This window comes from Malus domestica, chromosome 09, assembly GCF_042453785.1.
Source record: "Malus domestica chromosome 09, GDT2T_hap1".
In the NCBI taxonomy this organism is placed as follows: domain Eukaryota; kingdom Viridiplantae; phylum Streptophyta; class Magnoliopsida; order Rosales; family Rosaceae; genus Malus; species Malus domestica.
The window spans coordinates 33715134-33726822 of record NC_091669.1 but is presented as its reverse complement, the minus strand read 5'-3'; positions in this window follow the sequence as shown (position 1 = coordinate 33726822).

Here is an 11689-nt window from a genome sequence, read left to right as displayed (position 1 = left end):
TTTCAAGCCCTTTTCATTAGTTTTCCGCATCTGGATCTTGAATTATATTTTGTGCATATCCAAAAGGTGGGGTATGTGGAGTTACGGGCATTTAGGGACGTCACGTGTCGATCTTGGACGTATGTCGGGATCGGGGCGTGACAATGAGGCCCAATTTGTTGGGCTCTTTTATTTAATCTGGATTTTGGGTTGAAATTTGGTCAGCCCAATCTATAAGCACATATCCAAATTCCAATTCAAAATACCACAATTCCAATTTCCAATCCAATTCAAAATACGATTCCATCCAATTTAAAAAAAAAAAACCACAATTCAAATTCCAAACCAAATAAAAATACCAAATTCAAATTCCAATCACTAACCTTGCACTTGCAGCCTTGCTTGTTCCAAATTAAGTACAACAAAATTCTAATCTTCACACATAGACATAAGATTAAGATTTAGTACAACAAATTAAGTATAACACACAGAGAGAACCGGCATACATTGATACAACAACTATTACAAATAGCATACATACATAGGCAGATACAATCATACAAATAGCATACAGAATCAGAGAATCCCCAATTTGGCAATTTCAGATGGAATCATGGAACTATATAAAAACCCCAATTTCATAATCGGACAATCAGAATCCAAACCCCTAATTCCCTAATCTCTAATATCAGAATCCCAATCCCTAATTTCGAAACCCTAGTGTCACATCCTGGCCCGAGTCCACCACATCCCGGACCTGTTCCACTACTGTAGCATGATATTGTCCGCTTTGGGCTTACCATTCCCTCACGGTTTTGTTTTTGGGAACTCACGAGCAACTTCCCAGTGGGTCACCCATCCTGGGAGTGTTCTGGCCTCCTTCTCACTTAACTTCGGAGTTCCTATGGAACCCAAAGCCAGTGAGCTCCCAAAAGGCCTCGTGCTAGGTAGGGATGGGAATATACATTTAAGGATCACTCCCCTGAGCGATGTGGGATGTTACAATCCACCCCCCTTAGGGGCCCGACGTCCTCGTCGGCACATTTACGGCCAGGGATTGGCTCTGATACCATTTGTCACATTCCGGCCCAGGTCCACCACATCCCGGGTCTGTTCCACCACCGTAGAATGATATTGTCCGCTTTGGGCTTACCATTCCCTCACGATTTTGTTTTTGGGAACTCACGAGCAACTTCCCAGTGGGTCACCCAACCTGGGAGTGCTCTGGCCTCCTTCTCGCTTAACTTCAGAGTTCCTATGGAACCCGAAGCCAGTGAGCTCCTAAAAGGCCTCATGCTAAGTAGGGATGGGAAGATACATTTAAGGATCACTCCCCTGGACGATGTGGGATGTTACACCTAGTCCCCAATTTCATAATCCAATCCCAATTCCAAATTCAAAATTTCAATTCAACAATCCCTAATTTCGAAATCACAAAATCCCTAAGTTTAATACAAATAAAAAACCCTAAACTCCAATTTCAGAAGCCCTAATCCCAATTCAAATTCAAACCAAAGATGGAAAATGAAAATTATGAAATGATTCAGGAAGGAAGGTCGCAATTTCTTACCTTCAGCCTTGTGCAGTGCAATGCAGACCATATCGAACGAGAGAGAAACACCGATAGAAGTTTCAAGCGAGAGAGAGAAAGTGAGAAAGAGAGCCGAGACTGACAGATGTGTCTCTAGAGATCGAAGACGGTGTGGTGTGGGTGTGTGGTGTCACTGGTGTGGCCAGATTCGAAGACAGAGAGAGAATAGGGAGGAGGAGAGGTCAAGACTTAAAGCAGAGTGGGTGAGGCCTAGGGAGAGAGGTTAATTTGGACTCAACGGTGGAGGTTAAATCTCAACCAATGCAACGGCTATAATAATTCCAATTTTTATACAATGTATATTTAAGAGTTTTTTTTTTATTAGCACTCCATATTTTGTTAAAAGACTTATTTGTCGATTTTGTCCTCGAACTTATAAAGAGCTGTTAATTTTCCTCCTAAACTTTAATTCTAGCCAATTACCTTCTTGAATCCTTATAATTAGCCAAATTCCCCACGTCATTAGATTTCCTAATTTTTCATTTGATATTTCGTCCATCATGAACAAAAATATCTTTTTACATGCAGACTCGTTCAACTCAACTCACCACAACCTCTTCAACTCAACTCACCACAACCTCCTCCTCCTACGAATATCTTATGAGCCTTTTTCATTTTCTATGCTTCTCTCTCTCCAAAGTTCACAACAGATTACACACAGAGCAATAAGAAATGCCACTCCTGCAAAATGTTGATCCTATGAAAAATGCAATAGCCTTTTTTTCATACTTTGCTTCTTGGTTGTCTAGTCAATGGTAATGTTGATCCCATGAAAAATGCAATAGCCAAATTTACCATTTTATCGATTACATGTTCTTCCAAACAACAATTAAGTAATGTTGGCATAGTTGATTCATCAGTGATCAATCCTAAACCCTTAGGGTGTGTTTACCAATCCGTAATCGGAATGAAAAGAAGGAGTCCGATTCTGATTACGGTTCATACCTGTGTCTACTAAAATTTAAAGGAATCAACAGTTTGTGAGACCCACACAAATATTGGAATTCAATTCCTGGAATTGGAGGAATTGGACTCCCTCCATGGATGTGGTAATTGAATTCCGGGAAGGTGAGGGAATCCGGAATTCATTTGCTCTTTCTATTATGCCCTCTTCTCTTATCAATATATCGTTCAACCCAACAAATTAATCTCACGAGCTTGAATTCTGGTAGGGTGAGGGAATCGAAAATCCGATAGGTTCAGGAGATCTGTAGGTCGTATACGAGATCTCGTTCCCGAACACCGGATCGCCGTTGTTCAGGAGGCGATGAACCAGCCGCTTCGACACCGTAGACACGCACGCGTGGACGTAGCTCCGGGACGATGACGTCAACGTCAATATCTCGCGGGCGTGCTTCTCGCTCGCCTGCTCATCCTTCTGCGACATCGCTTTGGCGACCGCGACCTCGAGGTCTAGTTTCTGAGTTTTTTCTTCCACGAAGGGAAGATGATAGTGACTGGGCTCTTACTTTGGCTTTTGCACAATAGTGGACTTCAACTCTTTAGGAAAAGAAAAAAAAAATCTCTAGTTTAAGTAAAAATAACTAGTTTAAATGTTTTTAAAAATAAATATAGAATAAAAATTTTTAAAAATGCATTTTAGTAATCATATTGATTTTTATTCTGATTCAGTTGGTTTAGTAAACAACTTCTATGAATTCAGTTTCATTCCTATTCCGATTCCTGAACATTTAAGTAAATAGTTTCAACAAGAATTTGATTCTGATTCTTCCTCAATTCAATTCCTTCTCAATCCAATTCCTCTAATTTTAATTACAGTTACGTAAGCAAGCCCTTAATTCGCAGAAATGCCCAAATTGAAAGACCTAAACTCTAGAACTAACAGAAATCTAGACGTGCAGAAAAATCTAAGAACTATTTAAGCGAGTGATATGATAATTAAAAAAAATGGGAGGAAATTATAGTTTCTCTTGCGGTGGGGTGTTTCACATGGTTGTGATTATTAATTACACATTTATGATTATTCATCCATATTCGTTCTTATTCGTTTGATGTTTAATGAAAGAAATCTCACATTTGTGGAAATATCAAATGAATTATCACATTTGTCATGAATATTCATCTTTTCTACATTTGATATTCGTGGGAGAAAACAACATGGGTAAATTACATAGTAGTCCCTCAGATTTGAGGTCTATTGCAATCTTATACAACATATTTAAAACATTTCACTTTCATGCCTCAAGAACTATTTTATTTCAATTTCATACAACCGTTACATTTTCCATCCATGAATCTGTTAAATGCTGACGTGGCTGCCACATGTATGTCATGTAGCTGCCAAATGTCTGCCACGTGGCAAATAAAATAATTTTTTTTTTAAAAAAAAACCTGAAATTGGAAGGAAAAAAAAAGGACCGAACCCAGAAGAAGGAGGAAGAAGAAGAAGAAGAAAAAAAAAAGGGACCGAACCCAGAAGAAGGAGGAAGAAGAAGAAAGAGGAGGATGAGGAAGAAGAAGAAGAAGAAAAAAAAAAAAAGGACCGAACCCAGAAAAAGGAGGAAGAAGAAGAAGAGAAGAAGAAAGAGGAAGAGGATGAGGAAGAAGAAGAAGAAGAAGAAAAAAAAAGAAAGGGACCGAACCCAAAGGAAGAAGGAGGAAGAAGAAGAAGATAAGAAGAAAGAAGAGAAGGAAGAAAGAAGAGAAGGAAGAAGAAGAAGAAGAAGAAGAAGAAGAAAAAGAAAGGGACCGAACCCAGAAGAAGAAGGAGGAAGAAGAAGAAGAAGAAGAAGGAAAAAAAAAAAAAGGGGTCTGAACCCAGAAGAAGAAGAAAGAGAAAGAGAAGAAGAAGAAGAAGAAAGAGAAAGAGAAGAAGTAGAAAGAGAAAAAAAAAAGGGACGGAACCCAGAAGAAGAAGGAGGAAGAAGAAGAAGAGAAGAAGAAAGAGGAGGAGGAAGAAGAAGAAGAGAAGAAGAAAGAGGAGGAGGAAGAAGAAGAAGAAGGAAAAAAAAAAGGGTCCGAACCCAGAAGAAGAAGAAAGAGAAAGAGAAGAAGAAGAAGAAAGAGAAAGAGAAGAAGAAGAAGAAGAAAGAGAAAGAGAAGAAGAAGAAAGAGAAAAAAAAAAGTGGCTGATAGGTTTTTCTTAAAAAAAAATTAAAAAATTATTTTATTTACCACGTGGCAGATATTTGGCAGCCACGTGTCATATATGTGGCAGCCACGTCAGCATTTAACAGATCCATAGATGAAAAATGTAACGGTTGTATGAAATTGAAATAAAATAGTACTTGAGGTATGAAAGTGAAATGTTTTAAAGATGTTGTATAAAATTGCAATAGACCTCAAACCTGAGGGGCTACTATATAATTTACCCAAACAACATTCATGACAGAAACCTAGTTGTGTCTTCCTTTGCTTCTTTGATGTGGGGTGTGTGTAAGGTATGTATAGAAAGTGTGGGGTGTGAGGTAATATGGGATGGTATGTGAGGTGTACTAAGATAAATTTTAATTGAAAACGTGTATGTAGGGGTGTATTTAGTATATGAGGTATTCAACAATATGTGGGAAGGGAATAAAACAACTGTATATTTAATTTTTATTTTAGTCAGGTATGATATTACTGAAATACTCAACATATCAAACTGATTCCCGTACCGAATTTATTGGTATCAGTTCGATTTTTGGTACTGAACTTTTCAATACATTATGTTAGGTCTATGTTCAGTTTTTTTATTTTATTTTTTGGTTAGGTTTCGATCGGTTTTGGTTTTTTGGTATTTTTTTTTTCTACCCCTACTCCCTATCCACCTCCTAAAATAGGAGTTTACCTAAGAGCTACTAAATATAGGGAGGGAGAAAGGAGCTCTCTCTATCATTAATGCTAATTATTTTAAATAAACCATTCATTCCTATTGGTTATTATTGATTCATAGTCATTACTTTCTAAAGTAGAGAGTATGGAGTATAGTTAGAGTACAACTTTTTTTTAGAGTGTTTTTTAAAGTAACTATTTGGTAGTTGTAGCTAGTACGTAACAAACCCAACAACTAAACCCAAATCTGTTACTAGCAATAAACACGTGTACAATCAAGATGATGGCATCTGGCATCATAACAATACCCCCTCCGTGAAAGGAGCCTTGTGTTCAAGGCTTGAAATCTGGGAATCGCTGCTTCAAATCTTGATAACTCTCCCAAGTTGCAACATCTACAGACTGATCAGCGGCAGTGGAAATAAGCACGACAATATCTGCCAAATCCTATTGAAAAGTAATGCTGCCACTTGATTAGCACAATAGCAGCTATTAATTCTCTTTACCAATCCTCTGCAAGTTGAGCTTGAGACGAACCCAACAGATCTCTGACTGATTGGTTCCTCGAAATGCATATTGGGAAGAGGCAGTGTGTTCAACATGATGGAAAGGAATGGAAAACAGCAGCACTGCAATTCATCATTTACTTTTCATGCTCTGAGTACTTCCCGAAATACACCCTCCCATTATTAGAGACCTTGTCCTCAAGGTTTTAAGTCCAGTAGCATCTTCCTTACATAAATGTTGACAACGAACCCAAACTATCATAGTGGTGCAATAATAGCTTCTACAACAGGCAGCAAAGTAATAATAGCTCCCCAGATCAAATTATACTCAAGAGCTTTAACAATAATGAACCTAAAACACTAGACCTATCCTCCAGTTTTGGTATGTGCTTTGCAACCGTGAAGGCAGCATCCAACTTCCCTTGCTCAACATATTCGCTACTAAGATGGTACATTGTCATTTGTCATCATTCTTCTACCAATGGACCGATTAAGTACCCATTGTGTGTTAGGGATGTCGTTGTGGTGGTTGTAGCGGTGATGATGATGGTTATGGTGATAGTGGTGTGTACCCGTCTGTGTCTGGAAAATGCTTGTGTTCACTTGTGCATAACTGTTTTGTATTACAATTATGCTTTTTATTCGAGCTCTCTATGACAATTTATTGAACTGCTACTGTTAATCAGGAACTAATTAAGATTGCTTCAGCAGGTTTGGAATTTTCATCTGCCAAGTCTGCAAGGCTTTTGGTCAGTGGTTTATACGTTCCTATGAGATTGACTCCACGGAGAAATTTGTGACTCTTGCACCATACTACATTTTTTATGAAAAGATGATTTATACCTTCATTTATCTTTCTGTATGCTTTCATTTGCAACTAATGCGTCCCACTTCTGTGAAAAAAAAGGTTTGTTGACAAGTTCTTTAAAAAAACTCCGCCTATGTCTTACATGGCCGGTCCCAAGCCCAGATAAAGGAGGAGGGGGAGGGCGTCAGGTAGTCGACAGTCGGCACTCCATGATCACGTCGAATCCTTATGAAAATGAATCCATAACAAAATCGCGCTAAAGCTAGGGCGTCACCCGTAAGTGGCGCGCTGTGTGGCCCGAGCACAGTGATAAGTGAGCAAGGGTCGCTGTATCTCCATCGGCACCCGGATGTAGTGTTAAATGAGCAAGGGGGCCATAGAAACTTCTTTTCGAACGACTCCACTCAAAGTTGTTTGGGAGCATATGCTCCTATCAACTTTACCCGGGACACACAAAAGAAGTACTTTGATTCTATTAGACGGGGGAGGGTGAAGAAGCTAGGACAGAAGGGTAGAGTTCAAGAGAGCAAAATGCGTTTAGGAACGTGGAATATAGGAACCTTAACGGGAAAATCTATGGAAGTAGTGGAAGTTATGGTGAGGAGAAGGATAAATATTATGTGCCTACAAGAAACTAAGTGGGTTGGTAGTAAGGCAAAGGATCTAGAAAACTCAGGGTTTAAACTTTGGTATTCGGGCACAAATAGAACGAGAAACGGTGTTGGCATCATCGTGGACAAGACCTTGGTACAAGATGTTGTAGATGTCAAGAGGGTAGGAGATAGAATCATGGCAATCAAGATTGTAATAGGACAAGAACTTATCAATGTGATTAGTGCGTACGCACCTCAAGTAGGGTTGGATACGAGTTCGAAGGAGAAATTTTGGGAAGATCTTGGAGACTTGGTGCAAGGAATTGCTCAGACGGAGAAGTTATTTATAGGAGGAGATTTAAATGGACACGTGGGCAGGGAGACAGGCAACTATGGAGGTTTTCATGGTGGCCATGGTTTTGGGGAGAGAAACGAGGATGGGGAAGCTATCTTGGATTTTGCAATGGCATATGATCTCTTCTTTGCCAACACCTTCTTTAAGAAGAGAGAAGAACATGTGATCACCTACAAGAGTGGGTCGTCAAAAACACAAATAGATTTTCTTCTAATGAGGAAAGGGGATCGTATAACTTGTAAGGATTGCAAAGTTATACCAGGAGAGAGCGTGGCTAATCAACATCGCTTGTTGGTGATGGATGTACATATCAAAAGAGTATGACAAAAGAACAAGACTTGGAAGTGCCCAAGGACTAGATGGTGGAATCTAAAAGAAGAAAAACAAGCTATTTTCAAAGAGAAGGTAATCACCCAATGTGTGTGGGATAGAGAGGGGGAAGCTAGCCAAATGTGGGATTCCATGGCTAGTTGTATCCGAAAAGTAGCAAAAGAGGTATTAGGAGAGTCCAAGGGCTTTGCCCCACACCAAAAGGAATCTTGGTGGTGGAATGAGGAGGTACAAACAAAGGTGAAGGCTAAGAAGGAATGTTGTAAAGCCTTATACAAGGAGAGGACCGATGAAAATGGTGAAAGGTATAGAAAAGCGAAGCAAGAGGCGAAGAAAGCTGTCAGAGAAGCTAAGTTAGCGGCTTACGACGATATGTATAAAAGACTAGATACCAAAGAAGGAGAGTTTGATATCTATAAACTAGCTAGAGCAAGGGAATATAAGACAAGGGACCTAAACCAAGTGAGGTGCATCAAGGATGAGGATGGAAAGGTTCTTGCTACAGAGAACGCGGTTAAAGACAGATGGAAAGGTTATTTTCATAATTTTTTCAATGAAGGACATGAAATGAGTGCTTCTTTAGGGGAGTTGAGTAACTCAGAAGAGTGTAGAAACTATTCTTTTTATCGTCGAATCCGGAAGGAAGAAGTGGTTGTAGCTTTGAAGAAGATGAAGCATAAAAAAGCAATAGGCCCAGACGATATACCAATCGAAGTGTGGAAACTTTTGGGAGAGACAGGTATAACATGGCTCACTGACCTTTTCAATAGGATTTTGAAAACGAAGAAGATGCCAAATGAGTGGCGAACGAGCACTTTGGTGCCTATCTACAAGAATAAGGGCGACGTACAAAATTGCATAAACTATAGGGGTATTAAGCTAATGAGTCATACAATGAAGCTCTGGGAGAGAGTCATTGAGCATAGATTGAGGCAAGAGACACGGGTTTCGGACAACCAATTCGGGTTCATGCCAGGGCGCTCAACCATAGAGGCAATCTATCTCTTACGAAGATTGATGGAAAGATATAGAGATGGGAAAAAGGATTTACACATGGTCTTTATAGATTTGGAAAAAGCGTATGATAGGGTCCCAAGAGACATTCTTTGGAGGATTTTAGAGAAGAAAGGAGTACGAGTAGCATATATCCAAGCTATAAAGGATATGTATGAAGGAGCAAAGACTGCCGTAAGAACTCATGAAGGACAAACCAAAAGCTTTCCCATAACTGTAGGATTACATCAAGGCTCATCCTTAAGTCCTTACCTTTTTGCGTTGGTAATGGATGAGTTAACAGGACATATTCAAGATGATATTCCTTGGTGTATGCTTTTCGCAGACGATATAGTGTTGATAGATGAAACTCAGGAAGGGGTAAATACAAAGCTTAACCTTTGGAGAGAAGTGTTGGAATCTAAAGGTCTTCGCCTAAGCCGATCAAAGACAGAATATATGGAGTGCAAGTTCAGTGCAAATGGAGGCCAAAACGAGTTAGGGGTGAGGATCGGAGATCAAGAAATACCAAAGAGCGACCGTTTTCGTTACCTAGGATCTATCTTGCAAAAGAACGGAGAATTAGATGGAGATCTCAACCATAGAATACAAGCTGGATGGATGAAGTGGAAGAGTGCATCCGGCGTGTTATGTGACCGCCGTATGCCACTGAAGCTCAAGGGAAAATTTTATAGGACGACAATAAGGCCGGCGATGCTGTATGGCACAGAATGTTGGGCGGTGAAACATCAACACGTACACAAAATGGGTGTATCGGAGATGAGGATGCTTCGTTGGATGTGTGGGCACACGAGAAAGGATAAGATTAGGAATGAGGATATCCGGGGTAAAGTAGGAGTAGCCGAAATTGAAGGAAAGATGAGAGAAAATCGGTTACGGTGGTTTGGACATGTGCAAAGAAGGCCTATTGACGCTCCGATTAGAAGATGCGACTATGGGACAGAGGTTCAGGGCCGAAGGGGTAGAGGAAGACCTAGGAAAACTTTGGAAGAGACTCTAAGAAAAGACTTAGAGTACTTGGATCTAACGAAGGACATGACTCAGGATCGAGTACAATGGCGTTCTAAGATTCATATAGCCGATCCCACTCAGTGACTTGGATTTTCCAAGTCTCTAACCGAGAAGTTTTCCTTACTCGGAAAATTAAGGGAACACTACCCCAACCTACATGCTCCACTCAGAAAGCTTCAACATACAAGCTTCAACAAAAGAAAATTCAAAGAACTTAACGAAGAAGGCTTTGGTGTATTTAACACAATACGTTGAAATAAAGGAAAGCTTATTTATTGATATCCCCGATAAGCTACAAATATGTACATATACATGAGTCAAAATAAACACACAAGAGGGAGCCTTCACAAAGGTTGCTTAGGAGAAGTCTCAGCAGTCGGTAGAGCCCCAGAAAAAGAAGGCACCGGAGGGGGATCATTTGGAGCCTCAGTACTGGACAGAACCCTAGAAGGAGGAGGCATTAGAGGTTGATCATTTGGAGCTTCATTACGCGGTACAGCCTCAGAAGAGGAAGGCAATAAATGCCTTTGGAACAAACCCACAAATCTCTGATGATCAAGTAAAACCTGACCATCAGTTTCCTTCATCTGGTCAAGCTTCCTCTTCATGTTTGTAGCATAGTCATGTGCGAGCCGGTGCAACTGTTTATTCTCATGCTGGATAATTGGAAAGTCCCTGTGTGTCAACCTCTGTGCTTCATGGCAAGGTAGACTAGCAAACATGCCCAACCTTTACTCACATTCGAGAAAACACTCCCAACAAGATTGCTTGCTCCAAAATCGAAGAGGCACCGTCCTCCGAATCTCGAGAGCCAGACTCCCAACATGACTACTTTCTCAAAATCGAAGAGAGGGTAAAGGAACAGTACCATTGCTGGATAATTGGAAAGTCCCTGTGTGTCAACCTTTGTGCTTCGTGGCAAGGTAGACTAGCAAACATGCCCAACCTTTACTCACATTCGAGACAACACTCCCAACAAGATTGCTTGCTCCAAAATCGAAGAGGCACCGCCCTCCGAATCTCGAGAGCCAGACTCCCAACATGATTACTTCCTCAAAAATCGAAGAGACACTGCTCTCCGAATCTCGAGAGCCAGACCTCTAGCATGATTGCTTTCTCAAAAATCGAAGAGGCATCGTTCTCCGAATCTCGAGAGCCAGATACCACAGACCACTTTTTCAAAGTGCTCTGACAGAGTTAAAACATGTGAAACTGGCAGCTCCCACTACCGTGCTATGACCAAGCAGGGTAAAGGAATAGCATTACTACTTGTTAGGGAGACTCCTATATATGTCGACCTCCATCCCCAACGGACAGGCAGACCTGCAAAAATGCTCAACCCTTCATCATATCTGAGAGGGCACTCCCAACGAAGCCTTTCGAAATATTCAGCTTTCTTTCCCCCCGATAATACCTCTGCAAACAAGCTATACTAGAGCAAGAATATCTCATATCATCAGGGTTAAAAGCAAGAGTATCCCATATCATGCTTTTTCCCTGTCTTTTCCTTTGGCCTTGTTTTTACCTGCAAGACAAGGAAAAAAAGAGCAATCAGTCAGCACTTGGAATCAAGCTTCCAACCAGGAACTGACTGCCTGGAACCCCTAACCTGATTACTTACCTGGCATTGCTCTCGAGTACTCATCTTCAACATCTTATGTTTCCAGGGAAGATTCCGCATCTGCTTGAGGAACAAATAGGGCAAGTGCGAAGGATACAAGGAAGCAT